Consider the following 18526-nt stretch of genomic DNA (forward strand, 5'->3'; position numbering starts at 1 on the left):
CTTGGCCTCCCAAAGTGTTGGGATTACAGGCGTGAGCCACCACGCCTGGCCTGGGAGGTTTTACAACCTCCCAGGTTGTAAAGTAACTGTACCTAGCGCACCCTAAGGGAATGTTGACAATAATAGGTCTGATGTTTGGGGAAAAATGTTTGAGCTCATCAAAATAAAAGCAAATAAAAGAACAAGGAAACAATAATTCTTGTGTAAGTGTTCTGTTAACTTGTCTATGTTGGGCTCAGATGGGAAAAGCAAACCGCTTCTCCTGGCTGAATGCTGGCTGCCAGCTTGCATCTGCCGCTGCTGCTAAGTGTCAGTTATGCAGAGCCCCTGACCCCTTTCCATTTTCAGAACAAGAATAGAACTAATTGTAGCATCAGGATGCAATGCATTCCAAAATATATTTCCTCTGAAGCAGTAATCTCTTCCACATCCTGCAAAGCAACTGAGAAGGACATTTTTTTTTTTTGTCACCGAGAATATTTTTGACATTGGATTTGAAATTCTAAACCTCAAATGAGCTGGAAAAAATAATTCAAAGAATCCAATTTGTATATACTTCAAATATTTTAATAATGAATCCATGAGACCATCTACATTCTTTTGCTGTGGTGAAATTGTGCTGTGGTAACTTGCACTTAAAATAAGAAAACCAGTTTTAGAGCGCATTTCCTCATGATGACAGTTGCCATAATGGTGTTGGATCTGCCCAAATTACAAACTTGGTAAAGTTTGCATCTTTCTCTCTTTCTTTCTTTCTTTCTTTCTTCCTTCCTTCCTTCCTTCCTTCCTTCCTTCCTCCCTCCCTTCCTTCCTTCCCTCCTTCCTTCCTTACTGTCTCTCTCCTTCTCTCTCTTTTCTTCCCTCCCTCCCTCCTTCTTTCTTTCCTTCCTCTTTCCTTCTCTCTTTTTTCCTTCCTTCCCTCCCTCCCTCCTTCTTTTCTTCCTTCCTTCCTCTCTCTCTCCTTCTCTCTCTCTTTCTTCCCTTCCTTCCTTCCTTCCTTCTTCTCTCCCCTCCCCTCCCCTCCCCTCTTTTCTTTCTCTTTCTTTCTGATATAGTCTTGCTCTGTCACCCAGGCTGCAATGCAGTGGTGTTGCGATCATGGCTCACTGCAGCCTCGACCCCTTGGGCTCAAGCAATCCTCCTGCCTTAGCCTCCCAAGTAGTTGAGACTACAGTTGCATGCCACCACGCTTGGCTAATTTGTTTTTGTAGAGATGGTGTCTCACTATGTTATCCAGACTGGTCTTAAATTCCTGGACTTATGCAATCCTTCCAACTTGGCCTCCCAAAGTTCTGGGATTATAGGTGTGAACCACTGCCCCTGGGGCATCTCTTTTCTTCATTATATTTGTTCTTTTAAGTTTCTCTCCTGCTCAGAAACCCTTACCCTCATTCCAGTCAACTTCCAGTATTGGACAAAGTTCTTCCTTAACCACATTAAAAAATCTGATCTCGAGATACCTGTACCCCCATGTTTATGGCAGCACTATTCACAGTAGCCAAGATATGGAATCAACCTAAGTGTCCATCACCAGATGAATGGATAAATAAAATGTGGTGTATATACACACAATGGAATACTATTCAGCCACAAAAAAGAACAAAATCCTATAATTCATGGCAACATGGATAAGCCTGGGGATATTATGAGTGAAATAAGCCAGGCACAGAAGGACAAACACCACATGTTTTCACTTATATGTGGAAGGTTAAAAAGTTGATCTCATAGAAGTAGAGGGTAGAACAGTCATTAATAGAGGCTGGGAAGGGGAGTGGGGAAGAGGGGGAGAGGGAGAGTGGTTGGTTAACAGTTATAAAATCATCAGGCCAGATGTGGTGGCACATGCCTGTAATCCCAGCACTTTGGGAGGCTGAGGCAGGAGGATCACTGAAGCCCAGGAGTTTGAGATCAGCTTGGGCAAGATGGCAAAACCCTGTCTCTATTAAAAAATAAATAAATAAGTAAATACCGAGACCAGTTCAGTCGTGGAGATCCTAACCCAGCGGTGCTAGAGGAATTAAAGACACACACACACAGAAATATAGAGTATGGCGTGGGAAATCAGGGGTCTCACTGCCTTCAGAGTCGAGAGCCTCGAACAGAGATTTACCCACATATTTATTGACAGTAAGCCAGTGATAAGCATTATTTCTATAGATTGTAGATTAACCAAAAGTATTCCTTACGGGAAAGAAAGGGATGGGCCGAAATAAAGGGATGGGTCTGGCTAGTTATCTGCAGCAGGAGCATGTCCTTAAGGCACAGATCCCTCATGCTGGTTTGTGGTTTAAGAATGCCTTTAAGCGGTTTTCCGGTTTTCCGGTTTTCCGGTTTTCCGCCCTGGGTGGGCCAGGTGTTCTTTGCCCTCATTCCGGTAAACCGACAACCTTCCAGCGTGGGTGTCATGGCCATCACGAGCATGTCACAGTGCTGCAGAGATTTTGTTTGTGGCCAGTTTTGGGGCCAGTTTATGGCCAGACTGGGGGCCTATTCCCAACAAGTAAGTAAAAATAAAAACAAAACAACTGATAGGAGGAATGAGTTCTAGTGTTCTATCAGCACTGTAGGATGACTACAGTTAAATTAACTTACTGTGTATTTTAAAATGGCTGGAAGGAGTTGTGTGCAGTGGCTCACACCTGTAATCTCAATACTTTGGGAAGCTGAGGCGAGTGGATCACCTGAGGTCAGGAGTTCGAGACCAGCCTGGTCAACATGGTAAAACCCTGTCTCTACTAAAAATACAAAAAATTAGCCGGGTGTGGTGGTGGGTGCTTGTAATCCCAGCTACTTTGGAGGCTAAGGCACGAAAATTGCTTGAACCCAGGAGGCAGAGGTTGCAGTGAGCCAAGATCGCACTACTGCATTCCAGCCTGGGTGACAGAGTGAGACTCTCTCTCAAAAAAAGTAAAATAAATAAATAAATAAAATAAAAATAAAACAGCTAGAAGAGAGGATTTTGAATATTTCCAACACAAAGAAATGATAAATGTTTGAGGTAAATATACTAATTACCCTGAACTGATCATTATAAATTATATACACATATCAAAATATCACTGTACACCCCACAAATCCGTACAATTATGTGTCAATTAAAAAAATAAATAAAAAGGAAAAATAGCAATAATTACATGGGCACATAGAGCTTGATAGGGCTGTAAAAAAATCTGATCTTCCGAGGAATGTAAAACTAATATACACAAAGGCATCATTAACCAATAATAATGAGCAGAAATAGGAAACCTCTAATTTTGATGTCCAGGACTAACTTCTTCTGACAATAGGAAAGTTTTTGTAGTTTCTGCAGGACTTGGAGCCACAAGACCTGAGTCTAAGTCCTGGCTTAGCAGCTCTCTCAGCGCTTCATCTTTCTCAGCTTCAATTTGTATCTATTACTTGGGGGCTGCCGTGATTCTACGAGATGGCATGTGTTAAAGTGTTTTATAAAACATGAAGCCGGCCGGCACACGGTAGCTCACGCCTGTAATCCCAGCACTTTGGGAGGCCGAGGTGGACAGATCACAAGGTCAGGAGATAGAGACCATCCTGGCTAACATGGTGAAACCCCGTCTCTGCTAAAAATACAAAAAATTAGCCGGGCGTGGTGGCGAGTGCCTGTAGTCCCAGCCATTCAGGAGGCTGAGGCAGGAGAATGGCGTGAACCTGGAAGGCGAAGCTTGCAGTGAGCCGAGATCGTGCCACTGCACTCCAGCCTGAGGGACAGAGCGAGACTCTGTCTCGAAAAGAAAAAAAAAAAAGAAAAGAAAGAAAACATAAAGCACCCTCACTCCGCAGTGTTTTTAAAAATTGCTTTAAAATCGTGCAAGGAACTGCAACTAGGAAGTCAGAGGCCCAGGGTTTAGTCCTGCTTTGCTACTCCCTAACCTCAGAGACCTCAGAAAAATCTAACCATACCAGGCCTGTTTCTTTGTCTTAAAAACCTGCAGGTTAAACCAGAATATCTCTAAAGTTCCTTTCAACGTGAGGCATTTTATAGTGTCATGAATTCAAATTGTTTGCAAAGAAAACACTATGACATCTAGTTCCAGGAACACAGAAGGTGGCATGAGTTTGAACTAGGAGGTCAGTAGAGGGATAAAAGAGATGGTCATAGTGGAGGAACTGGGGTTATTCTCCCAGAGGAGGCTGATGCGAGCTATAGAACAAGAGGTCTGTGTGGCAGGATGCCTATAAGAAGGTCGGGATGGGTTCATGGCTTTGGGGTAAAAGGTTGCAGGAATTTGGGAGCTGAGTGAACAGGGATTATTAGGCATTTGCGGAGGTGCAATGCTGTCCTGTGGGTAGCATATAATGCTGCAGGGATTTTGGTGGTCAGCAATGCAGGGGTGAAAGTGGCAGGAGGAGGGAGTGAATGACAATGACAGTGAAGACAAAGACTACCTTCTAACCTTTTCTCTCTCTTGAATCCACTGGGCAGTGAGAGTGATGAAGTTAAAGTGTAAATCCCATGACTTCTCTCCCCTGCTTAAAATCTTTTCATGGCTTTCCTTGTATTGAGATTATGCAAATTCCTTATCATTGGCTTTCAGGTCCCCAAGGGATTTGGCACTTGCCTATCTCTCCAACCACCTCCAACCCTCTGTTTCCATTCCACCTCTTCCTGAATTCCAGCAACTCTGAGCAGCTTGAAGTCACCAAGGTATACCTGCAGTAGGGCTGTTTCTCCGTGGTTCTTTATAGGATTCACTGTGATTCTTGGGGAGTTTAGCTTAACTATTTCTTTAGACAGGCTTTCTCTGACCACGCTACATGTGGTACTCTCTTCCCCTTGTCTAAGCCCTTTGTTTCTTAAACAGCCACCACCGCAGTCTATAATTATTGTACTTTTTTTTTTTTGAGACGGAGTCTCGCTCTGTTGTCCAGGCTGGAGTGCAGGCTGGAGTCAACTCACTGCAACCTCTGCCTCCTGGGTTCAAGCGATTCTCCTGCCTCAGCCTCCTGAGTAGCTGGGATTATAGACGTGCACCACCATGCATGGCTAATTTTTGCATTTTTAGTAAAGATGGGGTTTCACCATATTGGCCAGGCTGGTCTTGAACTCCTGACCTCATGATCCACCTGTCTCGGCCTCCCAAAGTGCTGGGATTACAGGCGTGAGCCACTGCGCCCAGACAATATACTTGATCTTTTGTAGCTTTTGCTTCACTTAACACATATGTATCATTGTTTTTCCCCCGTTTATCACACTCATCCCCCTTCCATACAGCTCAAATTTGAAACTAACGTGTTTTATTATTCACTGTATTTATTGAAGAGTTTTAAATCCTGTTCATCATTTTATTTTATTTTTTCTTTTTCTTTACTTTTCCTTTTCTTTTCCTTTCCCTTTTTCTTTTCAGACAAAGTCTCACTCTGTCACCCAGGCTGGAGTGCAGTGGCACAATCTCAACTCACTGCAATCTTTGCCTCCTGGGTTCAAGCAATTCTTCTGCCTCAGCCTCCCACGTAGCTAGGATTACAGGCGTGTGCCACCATGCCTGGCTAATTTTTGTATTTTTAGTAGAGACAGGGTTTCACTATGTTGGCCAGGCTAGTCTCGAACTCCTGACCTCATGATCCACCCGCCTTGGCCTCCTCAAGTGCTGGGATTACAGGCGTGAGCCACTGCGCCAGGCTTCACTTTTCTTTTTGAGACAGAGTTTCGCTCTTATTGCCCAGACTGGAGTGACTGCAGCGGTGTGATCTGGGCTCACTGAAACCTCTGCCTCCCGGGTTCAAGAAATTCTCCTGCCTCAGCCTCCCAAGTAGCTGGGATTACGAGGCCTGCCACCACACCTGGCTAATTTTTTGTATTTTTAGTAGAGACGGGGTTTCACCATGTTGGCCAAGCTGGTCTCAAACTCCTGACCTCCAGTGATCTGCCTGCCTTGGCCTCCCAAAATGCTGGGATTGCAGGTGTGAGCCACCGTGCCTAGTGTGTTCACAATTTTAAAAAGCAGTTGAGAGCAGTATTTTCAAAATTTAACAAAACCATGTTGCTCTTTTCCTTTAAAAGACCTTTAATTAGTCAAGCCTGTGCATCCTTCCCAGTGAGCTTTTCCTGCCGTTGACATTGGTGGTATTCTTCTCTGCCTATGAGTTAGGCTGACCCTGCCTTTTTCAGGCATCATCCGGTATTTATCTTTGGTATAAAAAGTAACTGTTATTCTTGTCTTTCACTGCCAGCATTGCAGACTGGGCATTTAAATGCTTTGGATTGTGTGTTTGGAGAAGCTAACAGCTGCATGTGCTATTTCCAATACTCTTTAAGATCCACCCAGGATGTGACCATGGGAATGCTTATCATGTTTTTGGAGGGGACAATCGATGTAAAATTGGTGAGTAATATACAGAGGTGAAAATTAGGTGAGAAATTCTTCAACAGATTATAGGCTTGCCGTCTGATATCTAGAAAAAACTGTATTCCTTTGAGCAGCTCCCAGAATGCTCATCTGCCTGAACTTGGGGGCAGCCACAGATAGGGAGTGCTTTGGAGGCTCAGTAAGTAACATCAGTATGTTTCCAAAACAAACAGGCAAGCAAACAAATCCCACTCTCTCCTGCCTTATGCATGTATTGGGGAACAGCACAGTTACATAGTCTGTAAATTACTAACCAACCAACCAAACACACAAAAAGAAAAGAAAAACCTCGATTTTTCTCTTTAAAAAGAAAACAAAAATTTGGACCAACTAGGGAGCAATGGGCAAAGTCTTCCCTTCATTGAAGCATTGAAATACACAGCTGAATTGTTTCTAGTTGTTTATATGCACCTCAAGCTCAATCAGAAATGATTCATCGACACTGTTTGTTTGGATTAGGCTGAGAAATCCTTGTTATATTTTAATAGGGCCAATTTCATGGCTTTTTCTCATGGCGAATTTCATGGCTTTTTCTCAAATAACTTGCAGCCCAAAGTCTAACAGAATATAAAATATAAGATATTTCCATATTCTTTTCTTTCTTTTTTTTTTTTTTTTTGAGACAGAGTCTCCAGGTTGGAGTGCAGTGGCGCCATCTCGGCTCACTGCAACCTCTGCCTCCTGGGTTCAAGCGATTCTCATGCCTCAGCCTCCTGAGTAGCTGGGATTACAGGCGTGGGCCACCACACCTGGCTAATTTTTGTATTTTTAATAGAGACAGGTTTTCACCATTTTGGCCAGGCTAATTTTGAACTCCTGATCTCACGTGTTCCACCCGCTTCAGCCTCCCAAAGTGCTGGGATTATAGGCGTGAGCCGCTGCTCCCAGCTGGAATATAAAATCTCTATTTCTGTCCTTTTCATTTAATAATATTAAATTATTTTATGTTCTAAAATTTTTTTGTTTGGGAAAGAGTGTTTAAATTAAAATTATCTTCCTTGGCTATAAATACTTTAAAGCCCATCACTGCTAGACTTTGACCATTGTTTGTCTGCTTTGTTGTGAGGTGTGGGGCGGGCAGGCAGCATGGTGGTATTTACTTAATTACTGGATATGAGAAGGTACTTTAGGCTTGGAAGGATGTAGCAGTTGCTATCAGTGTCCTGCCCACTTCCTTTAAGACCTTATCATTTCATTGTGCTTTAGAGTTCCAACTGGTAGTATCTGGAAATGCTGGGGAGTTCACACCAACCCCCAGAAGTCCTCAATCAGGAGCTGATGGGGTATAATTACTCCAGATCCCCCATCCCTGGATGGAATGATCGTAAGGGCTATGTTTGCTTTCAGCATTTTCTGCTGAAGTTAAATTCTAGCTTTGGCTTAACAACACATCCTTAATTAGCAATCTTCCCTTTCCTGCTCCCTCACCTCCCTAGTGAACTATTTGCAATCATATCTTTGTCTTAAGTCAAACCATATTAGGATTTGGGGGATATCCAAATCCAATACAAACCTCTTGCTTTTAGGCAACATTTTATTTACTTATTTTTAATTTCAATAGTTTTTGGGGAACAGATGGTTTTTGGTTACATGGTTAAGTTTTTTAGTGGTAATTTCTGAGATTTTGGTGCACCCATCATCTGAAGAGTGTACACTGTACCCAATGTATAGTCTTTTATCTCTCACCTCCCTCTGTCTCTTCCTCCCCACTCCTGAGTCCCCAACATTTATTATATCATTTTTATTAGGTGACATTTTATTTATTTATTTATTTTTGAGACAGAATCTTGCTTTGTTGGCCAGGCAGTAGTGCAATGGCGCGATCTCGGCTCACTGCAACCTCTGCCTCCGAGGTTCAAGCGATTCTCCTGCCTCAGCCTCCCAAGTAGCTGGGACTGCAGACACACACCACCACGCCGAGCTAATTTTTGTATTTTCAGTAGAGGCAGGGTTTCACCACTTTGGTCAGGCTGCTCTTGAACTCCTGACCTCAGGTGATCCACCTGCCTCGGTCTCCCAAAGTGCTGGGATTACAGGCATGAGCCACCACACCCGGCCTAGGTAACATTTTAGTCTATTATCCTAGGTAGATACATCCTTGGAGTAATCTACTTAACAGGTACTTTATATATTTTCACTATCTGCTAGCATATATTGCTAATTGTCTACTAAATAATGTCTTTCTTTTTGAAGGGAAACCTTTTGTACATATAGGATGTAACTGAAACAATTAAGATACAATGGAAGCATTGGAAAAATAAGTACCTAGGTTAAACACAATGGTATTTTAAGAGTTTACCTGTACAGTGGTTCACACCTGTAATCCCAGCATTGTGGAAGGCCGAGGCAGGTGGATTGCTTGAGCCCAGAAGTTTGAGACCAGCCTGGGCAACATGGTGAAACCCCATTCTACAAAAAATACAAAAATTAGCTGGGCATGCTGGTGCATACCTGTAGTCCCAGCTACTTAGGAGGCTGAGGTGGGAGGATCACTTGAACCCAGGAGTTGGAGGCTGCAGTGAGCTATAATCATGCCACTGCACTCCAGCCTGGGTGACAGAGTGAGACCCTGTCAAAAAAAAAAAAAAAAAAAAAAAGGCCAGGTGTGGTGGCTCATGCCTGTAATCCCAGCACTTTGGGAGGCTGAGGTGGGTGGATCACAGGGTCAGGAGATTGAGACCATCCTGGCTAACTTGGTGAAACCCCGTCTCTACTAAAAATACAAAAATTAGCTGGGCATGGTGGCATGCACCTGTAGTCCCAGCTACACGGGAGGCAGAGCTTGCAGTGAGCCAAGATCACGCCACTGCACTCCAGCCTGGGCAAAAGAGCGAGACTCCATCTCAAAAAAAAAAAAAAAAGAGTTCATAGTCTCAATAGTGACACTTAAAGACAGAGAGGAATATGTACCAAGTGCTAAATATAGCACAAAACTTTTACATTTCATAGCTTAGTCTATATTATAGGATAGCCAGAGACAAAGAATTTGTAATTTTAGTGATGCTAAGGTCTGAGGTCAAATACCATTTAATTCACATTAATGCAAGAGCTATACATTATGGTCTGCCCTTTGAGTGTCTAGGATACCATTTAAAACAACAACAAGAAAAGATTTTCCAGAACTGGAGATTACACATACAAAAGACACGTAGTTTGAAAGACATGGGGTAAGCGTGACTCTCTTAGGTATGAGGGTCATTCATTGCTTGGGTTTAGAGCTGTCAACCTAAAATAACCAAAAGGGTCAGAGTTCAAAGGGAGTTTATTCAAGTGCAAACTTTGAGATGACCACGCAACCACCCAGGATGCACATATTCCAAAGAATGGAAGCCAGTGTTCTGAAGTGTAGAATCTAGGGACCCTTTATACAGACATAGTTTAAGGAAGCTTAACAGAATTTCATGATCTTTCTATGTAAGGATTAATGCATAGTTACAATGATCTGATGAATTGAGGTTGTCTTTTTCTTTCAAGAAAGGTATATTTAACATTCCATGCTGAATATTTTGCATCATCTGGGTTGAATTAGGTGAAGGACAATAAAGGAGGCAGTTAATCTGGAACAAAGATCAGTGATTGGAAGAGGAAGAAGTCTTGTCTCTGGTCCTTCCTGGTCATTTACAGAATAAGAACAATGAGGAAGAGACTTGATTTAATTTAAGAAGCAGAAGTTACAACTACATGCTGTGTGACTCAGATCACAGTCACATCTCTCTCAAGGTGTTTTCTGGGTTCTGGCAGCTTTTAAATTTTACTTATTTTCACATAGCTATAGTCTGCCCTCCAGAATGTGCTAGCTGTCCTGAAAATGCACAGCCTTGGCCACATGGGTGATGGGGTCAGAGGTCATGATGGACCTGAATTCATGGTTCTTTTTTTAAATTTTATTTATTTATTTATTTATTTATTTATTTTTTGAGACAGAGTCTCGCTCTGTCGCCCAGGCTGGAGTGCAGTGGCGCGGTCTCGGCTCACTGCAAGCTCCGCTTCCTGGGTTCACGCCATTCTCCTGCCTCAGCCTCCTGAGTAGCTGGGACTACAGTCGCCTGCCACCATGCCCGGCTAATTTTTTGTATTTTTAGTAGAGACGGGGTTTCACTGTGTTAGCCAGGATGGTCTCTAACTCCTGACCTCGTGATCCGTCCGCCTCGGCCTCCCAAAGTGCTGGGATTACAGGCGTGAGCCACCGTGCCAGGCCAAATTTGTAGTTCTTAACTGCAAGTGCATTCCACCTTTGGTGGGCCAGTAGTGTGTCCTGTTGATGTAGGGAAAGATGCAGTAGAAGATGGTGAGTGGGGAGTATGAGCTGAGACTGGAGACACATTCTTGTTCTGCACTTACTATCATCAGGTGGAGTTTTCTGTGAAATGAAGATGCTAATAATGACCTTTCAGAGTGGTTGTAGAGAGTAAATTGATTCAAGCACAGTGCCTCATAAATAGTAAGCCCTTAAGAAATCGTAGCTTTTTTTTTTTTTTTTGAGACAAAGTTTCGCTCTGTTGCACAGGCTGGAGTGCAGCGGTGCGATCTTGGCTCCCCGCAACCTCTGCCTCCCCGGTTCAAGTGATTTTCCTGCCTCAGCTTCCCGAGTAGCTGGGACTATAGGCACATGCCACCATGCCTGGTTAACTTTGGTATTTTTAATAAAGACGGGGTTTCACCATGTTGGCCAGGCTGGTCTTGAACTCCGTATCTCAAGTGATCCACCCGTCTTGGCCTCCCAAAATGCTGAGATTACAGGTGTGAGCCACCATGCCCTGCCTGGTAGCTCTTATTAGGGTAATTTATTTTCCAAACCAGTACACTTAGAAAATGAAAAAGGGTACTAAAATAATACATACAATATAATTTACATATGTTTGAATATAATTTCTAAATTATTTATATATTGGCTGATAAATTAGTTTTATTATATGCCTAGGCTAATAAAGTAGTTCTATTTAAAAACTTTTGAAAATGAAATTCTTTCAATTTTTTTTTTAATTTTTTTTTTTTTTGAGATGCAGTTTCGCTTTTGTTGCCCAGGCTGCAGTGCAATGGCTCAGTCTTGGCTCACCGCAACCTCCGCCTCAGCCTCCCGAGTAGCTGGGATTACAAGCATGGGCCACCATGCCTGGCTAATTTTTTTGTATTTTTAGTAGAGACGAGGTTTCTCCTTGTTGGTAAGGCTGGTCTCGAACTCCCCACCTCAGGTGATCCGCCTGCCTCAGCCTCCCAACGTGCTGGGATTACAGGCGTGAGCCACTGTACCGGGCCGAAAATGAAATTCTTTGTAAAAATAACAACTATCTATGTATAGTAAAGCAAAATTTAAAAAATCTGTAGTCTTATCAGAATGATGAAAATAACATAAGTGGTATGATTATTTTTGTTACATAGTACATGCTTAATCAGTTTCTTAGTCTTTTTTTTTTTTGGAGACAGAGTTTCACTCTTGTTGCCCAGGCTGGAGTGCAGTGGTGCAATCTTGGCCCACCGCAACCTCTGCCTCCCGGGTTCAAGTGATTCTCCTGCCTCAGTCTCCCGAGTAACTGGGATTACAGGCATGTGCCACCACGCCTGGCTAATTTTGTATTTTTGGTAGAGATGGGGTTTCTCCATGTTGCTCCAGCTGGTCTCAAACTCCCGACCTCCGGTGATCCACCCACCTCGGCCTCCCAAAGTGCTGGGATTATAGGCGTGAGCCACCGCACCCAGCCTTTAGTCTTATCGGTCTCAAATATCATGTCATTTTTCTGACACTGGCATTTTTTGGAAGAATGCATTTTTTTCTTTTTTTTTTCCCCAAAACAGAGTCTTGCTGTGTACTCAGGCTGGAGTACAGTGGCGCAATCTTGACTCACTGCAAACTCCACCTTCCAGGTCCAAAAGATTCTCATGCCTCAGCCTCCCAAGTAGCTGGGATTACAGGCATGTGCCACCACACCCAGCTAATTTTTGTATTTTTAGTAGAGACAGGGTTTTGCCATATTGGCCAGACTGGTCTCGAACTCCTGGCCCCAAGTAATTCACCCGCCTTGGCCTCCAAAAGTGCTGGATTACAGGTGTGAGCCACTAGCCTGGCCAATACTGCTTTTTTTCTAAAATAGACTTATTTTTAACTTCTCATAATACCTGGATCTTTTTTGAAGTTATACTGCATGTGAATAAAATTGAGGTTGACCCTTCTTCTCTGTAAATCATAATAATTTTACTTGAGAAATTTAATCTCTCTAGAAGAGCTAAGTTATCTGGTAAAAATGGAGTGAATTCTGCTCAATGGAAAGTATTCTTAATTCTAACTTTTTTGTGTTAAAATGTATAAATAATTGGCTGAAATATACCTCCTGATTACTGTTCTTTTTGCTTCCATTCAGAGTACTTTTCTTTGCTTTGACAAATATTTTTGGAAGACAAAGGTCATCACATAAATTATCTCCACTTATGATTATTCTGATGTTTCCCCAAACTGAGATGCCATAAATTTATAGGCCTTCTTAATTCTGTTCCATTCCAGTGGACAACATAAAATTTTCTCTCCACATGTAGAAATCTTCCAAAGAACAATTATGGAATCTCAAAACTAAATCTTGGACAGGATCTAAGGGCGATTCATTTATTTCCTAACTCCATTGCTGTAGATAGGATGTTTCAGTGTCTTCCTCTTTGTAAGTTTGGTTTTTAATAGCTGTAATTACCCAAAAACTGTAGTTTGTTTTTTGATGCTCCTTGAATTCTTTGATTAAAATTTCTAACTGATATTGAACAAAATGCACCCTAAATCTAGAGGACTTAATTTATGAAAAAGTTCAGTATCATTGGTCAGACACAGGCTGATTTACTAAATAGTTCCAATGGATGATGGGTAGCAGAAAGGAAATAAAGTTCAGTACTGCCATGCTGAGGTGTTTTGTTTTTTTGTTTTTTTGTTTTGCAATCAACATCAACTTATCAACTTTATTAAAAAATTTTGTAGTTTAATTAGTTGGCATCTTCAAAATTTGTAAATTTTTACAAATATGGTTTCATTGCAATTGATACAATAATGCAACTTCTTTGGAGAAATTATGACTCTGTTTACACTGTAACCAACTCCAATTGTAGTTCTGCATCTTTAAAATTAGACGCCTTAATTTTTTTTTTTTTTGAGACGAAGTCTCGCTCTCGCCCAGGCTGGATTGCAGTGGCATGATCTCGGCTCACTGCAAGCTCTGCCTCCCGAGTTCACGCCATTCTCCTGCCTCAGCATCCTGAGTAGCTGGGACTACAGGCGCCTGCCAACACGCCCGCTAATTTTTTGTATTTTTAGTAGAGATGGGGTTTCACCGTGTTAGCCAGGATGGTCTGGATCTCCTGACCTCGTGATCCGCCCGTCTTGGCCTCCTAAAGCGCTGGGATTACAGGCGTGAGCCACCGCGCCCGGCCTAGATGCCTTAATTTAAGAAGACTTTTTTTTCCCCGCAAGACGGAGTCTCACTCTGTTGCCCAGGCTGGAGTGCAGTGGCATGATCTCGGCTCACTGCAACTTCTGCCTCCTGGGTTCAAGCAATTCTCCTGCCTCAGCCTCCCCAGTAGCCGGGATTACAGGCATGCACCACCATACCCAGCTAATTTTTTTTCTGTACTTTTAATAGAGATGGGGTTTCACCATGTTCGCCAGGCCGGTCTCGAACTCCTGACCTCATGATCCTCCTGCCTTGGCCTCCCAAAGTGCTGGGATTACAGGCGTGAGCCACTGCGCCCAGCCAAGATATTGTTTTTACCATGACATCATGTTCCACCAAAATGTTTATATAATCACTGCAAAAACAAATACTTTTACCTTAAATATTGAAAATTTAAACTAAATTTATAGCAGGATTCATAATTATGTCAGATATGTTTCATCTTAAACAAACTACAATTCCAAAAGCTTTACATTGATTTCATGAATTAGATAAAAAAATTAAACCATTATTGGAATTAATTTAATTGACTTTCTAGGTGAAGCCTTAGTAACACTGATATAAAATTAGCAACAGTGAAATTTTTATAAAATTCTTCTATCAATCTTAACACATTATAGCTTTTGCTTCACTTTTGGTACATGAACACAAAAACATGAAATAAAAATTGGCAAAGTCAGTGTAGGAGAATAATTACTGGATCTAAATGTCATGTGAGCACCTTCCACAGCTGCATGTAATAACTTGTAAACTTTAAGTACGGGGTTCCCAAAATAGCTACTAATTTTATTTTTCTTTTAAAAATAGAAACAGTCTTGCTTTGTTGCACAGGCTGGAGTACTATGGCACAATCATAGCTCACTGCAGCCTCAAACTCCTGGGCTCAAGACATCCTTCCACATCAGCCTCCCAGGTAGCTAGGACTACAGGTGTGTATCACTACACCTGGCCAGCATTTTTTTTTTTTTTTTCTGTAGAGATAAGGTCTGCTGTGTTGCCCAGGCTGGTGCTGAACTCCTGGCCTCAAGTGATCCTCCCACCTCAGACTCTTAAAATGCTGGGATTGCAGGTGTGACCCACTGCCCTGGCCACTACTAATTTTTGATGTAGATTATAACACTTCAGGCCCATGCCTGTAATCCCAGCACTTTGGGAGGCCAAGGCAGGCGGGTCACTTGAGGTCAGGAGTTCAAGACCAGCCTGGCTGATATGGTGAAACCCCATCTCTACTAAAAATACAAAAATTAGCTGGGCATGGTGGTGTGCGCCTGTAATCCCAGCTACTTGGGAGGCTGAGGCAGGAGAATCGGTTGAACCTGGGAGGCGGAGGTTGCAGTGAACCGAGCTGAGATCACGCCACTGCACTCCAGCCTGAGCGACAGAGCAAGACTGTCTCAAGCAACAACAACAAAAACCCAAGAAAAGAAAAACAAAAAACTTCTTCAGATTTGTGTTTTAGGGTTTTCATTTGGTTCTGGATATCACTTTGTCCTCCATGGGTGTGGAAAGTGGCAAATGATGACATTTTATGCAATTTCACATTCATCAACTTACTTGAGGATAGAAAATTCCTCACTTAATATTTTGCGAAGTGTAAACTTTCACTTTTATGTATTTACTTAAAAAATAGAGACGGGGTTCTGCTATGTTGCCCAGGCTGGTCTCAAACCCCTTGGGTCAAATAATCCTCCTGCCTTGGCCTCCCAAGTGCTGGCATCACAGGTGTGAATGATTGCACCTGGCCTAAACTTTCCCTTTTGAGCTTACTGTTGTTGAAAGATTTCTTGCAAAATAAAAAAGCACCACCAAACAATAACATAATACTTTTAGATGCACCTCATAGAAGAAATAACCAAACCATTTTGGTCAGATTGGTTTCTCTATGTCCTAAGGCAGTACTTGTAGCCTCATTTCCCTGTACATATTCCTCACACCCCTAACCTACGATTTCTCACATATCTCAGGGACCCCACCAGCTGTGCCTTGGCAGTTCTGTGCATTTTATGGACCTGAGCATGGGCCATGGCAGACCTAGTCGGTGAATCCCAAGGGTTCAGAGCAGCAGCTGTTGGAGAGCTGTCTTGCCACCATAAGTGCTATCCTTGGACACAGAGTTGAACTTGGAGGCTCTTGTCTGAGGGTTTTTTTTTTTTTTGGAAGCAAGTGCCTTGCTGTTTTTGAAAGGGAAATGTGTTAGTTCCATTGCATGTGGAAAGAATTGGGGAAAATAGAAATGGGTCAACACTAGCCGCCTTACAGATTTAACCACACGTGACATCTTGGCTTGTGTCTTATACAATACTACACAAGACCATGGTGGAAGCTGAAAACATAAAGGGCTACTAAACCAATCCTAGCTTATTTTAGTGCAAATATTAATGGTGACTCTCCATTGAAGTGAAACAATCCAGGAAAATGTTAAACCAGACAAAATAGCAGGATAATACGCCTAAACCAGGGCTGTCCAGGGCAGAAAAAGACCCTAGTTATAAGGATGGCACATTATCTCGGGAGTTTTTGCATAGGAACACTAGAGGGCACTTTAGACTATAGTTAAGAATCCTGCTTTGATTTACAGAAGGAAACTTACTGTATCAGATTGATGTTATAAATTTCAGCAGTGGATGGTTTATACCTTGGTATTCTTAGAACATGGAAAAATGCAATACAAATGTTTTCATGTTCCCCCTTCCCATGCTGGAGTGGTTATGATAATACTGTTTGTGTTTTACTTCAGATTACAATCTTCAGAAGTGCCCTTTAGTTGTCAAAAATGTCAAACACTGGGGATAAAAAAGTCACACATTGTTAGTGAGCAATGAAAATTTAGTATGATAAACTGATTCAGATAACAACTTGCTTTGAATGCTGTTGATGTGCTGGGTATGTTTTCCTAAACCTTTTATGCAGGACACATTTAATTTTTTATTACAATTCTATGAGATAGGCACGACTGTTATTTACACTTTGTAGATGAGGAAACCGAGACACTTGGTGTTGAAAAGACTGCCCAGGGTCACACGTCTTGTGCATAGATAACGTGCTGTTAACCGTTGTACTGTGCAACTGTGCAACACAGTTGCATGGATAATTAGTGAATAATATCTCTATGAATGAATGAATAAATATTATGTTACATAGATACTAAGCATATGGGAAAAGAGTGCACTTCATATTTTTTTCCTAGTGGCTGGTCCAATTATTTAATGAATCCCATTCCAGCTCTCAAGAGTCCAGTGGGGTCCACTCAGGGTTGGAAATGGATTCGTCTATGTTACACTATGGCTTACCTGAAAATAGTGAATGGGAGTTAACGGTCACTCAGTCATCCAACTCTTGAGAGTCTGGCCTGGGGATGGAATAGAGGAGCATGAGGAACAAGAGTGGGAGGAATGGGGTCCACTTTTGGAGAAAACAAGAAAAATGCAAGGAGGAAAAATTGCTTCAGCTCCCTGGCAGACTCGTTCTCTAAGACCAACTCAGGAGACGGTGGAGGCTCTCTCTGTGTCCCTCCAGGGGCTGCTCTAGGAGCCAGCCTCCTTTGGGGTGACAAATGTGTCCACCCCTAGTAGAACCAGAGAATATGAATAGATGCTGAAGTCCTAGGACTAAAACTGGTTTCAGTGAGGAATGGGGGAGGTAGGGGTTGGGGAGGAATGGGTGACATTGTCCTCCTATTTAAACATTTCTTTTGTTGTATTTTTTTTTATTATGGTAAAATATACATAATATAAAATTGACCATTTCACCAGTTTCACGTGTGCAATTCAGTGGCAATAAGTAATTCACAATGTGAATTGCTTTTTCTTTCTTTTGTTTTTTTAGACAAGGTCTTGCTCTGTTTCCTAGGCTGGAGTGCAGTTGCACTATCTTGGCTTACTGCAGCCTCCTCCTAGGCTCAAGCGATCCTGTCACTGCAGTCTCCTGAGTAGCTAGGATCACAGGTATGTGCCACCATCCCTGGCTAATTTTTGTATTTTTTGTAGAGACAGAGTCCCACTATGTTGCCCAGGCTGGTCTTGAACTCCTGGGCTCAAGCAACTCTACTGCCTCAGCCTCCCAGAGGTGCTGGGATTACAGGCACGAGCCTCCGTGCCCAGCCTGTGAATTACTTTTTCATAATCACAAGTAGCAACTCTCCATTTCCTCCTCTCCCCAACCTCTGGAAGTTACCATTCTACTTTCTGCCTCTAATGAATTTGACTACCCTAGGTACCTTGTTAAGTGGAATCATACAGTATTTGTACTTTTGTGACTGGCTTATTTCATGTAGCCTCATGTCCTCCAGGTTCATCCATGTTGAGGAATGTGTCAGAAGTTAATTTTTGGTTAATGTTAGAAGACCGGAGAGGAGATGGAAGGACATGTTCGGGCTTGCACTCCTTGAGTGGCAGTGGGAGAAAGACAGTAGGTGTGGGATGCCTTTCTCCTGCCCTTCAGGAAATATCGTGCTTCCTTCCAAGGCCATCAAGTGGTGTGACTGACCAGGCAACAGAAAACCAGCCTCCCATTCCCGAAACCTATCCCCCATTCCTTCTCCATACTGCCTAAAATACACAGACTTGGAGACTGGTTTGATTTAACAATGGGAGTGCATGGGGAATTGAGGTGGGGAGAAGATGTTGTCAATTATTTACTTTATTAAGTATTACTGTAATGTGAATTAGAATATCAGATCATTTTCCAGCTCCATCCACCCCAGCTGAACTAATGAAGCAGGAATTATAGAGTTGGAGT

General features: G+C 42.4%; 1 protein-coding gene across 1 annotated transcript in view; it reads left to right on the top strand.

The window, feature by feature from the left end:
- Window positions 1–18526, top strand: part of RNF144B (ring finger protein 144B) — a 192083-nt gene that overhangs the window by 30610 nt on the left and 142947 nt on the right. The window lies entirely within an intron of this gene.

The sequence above is a fragment of the Pongo pygmaeus genome, chromosome 5, assembly GCF_028885625.2.
Source record: "Pongo pygmaeus isolate AG05252 chromosome 5, NHGRI_mPonPyg2-v2.0_pri, whole genome shotgun sequence".
NCBI lineage: Eukaryota > Metazoa > Chordata > Mammalia > Primates > Hominidae > Pongo > Pongo pygmaeus.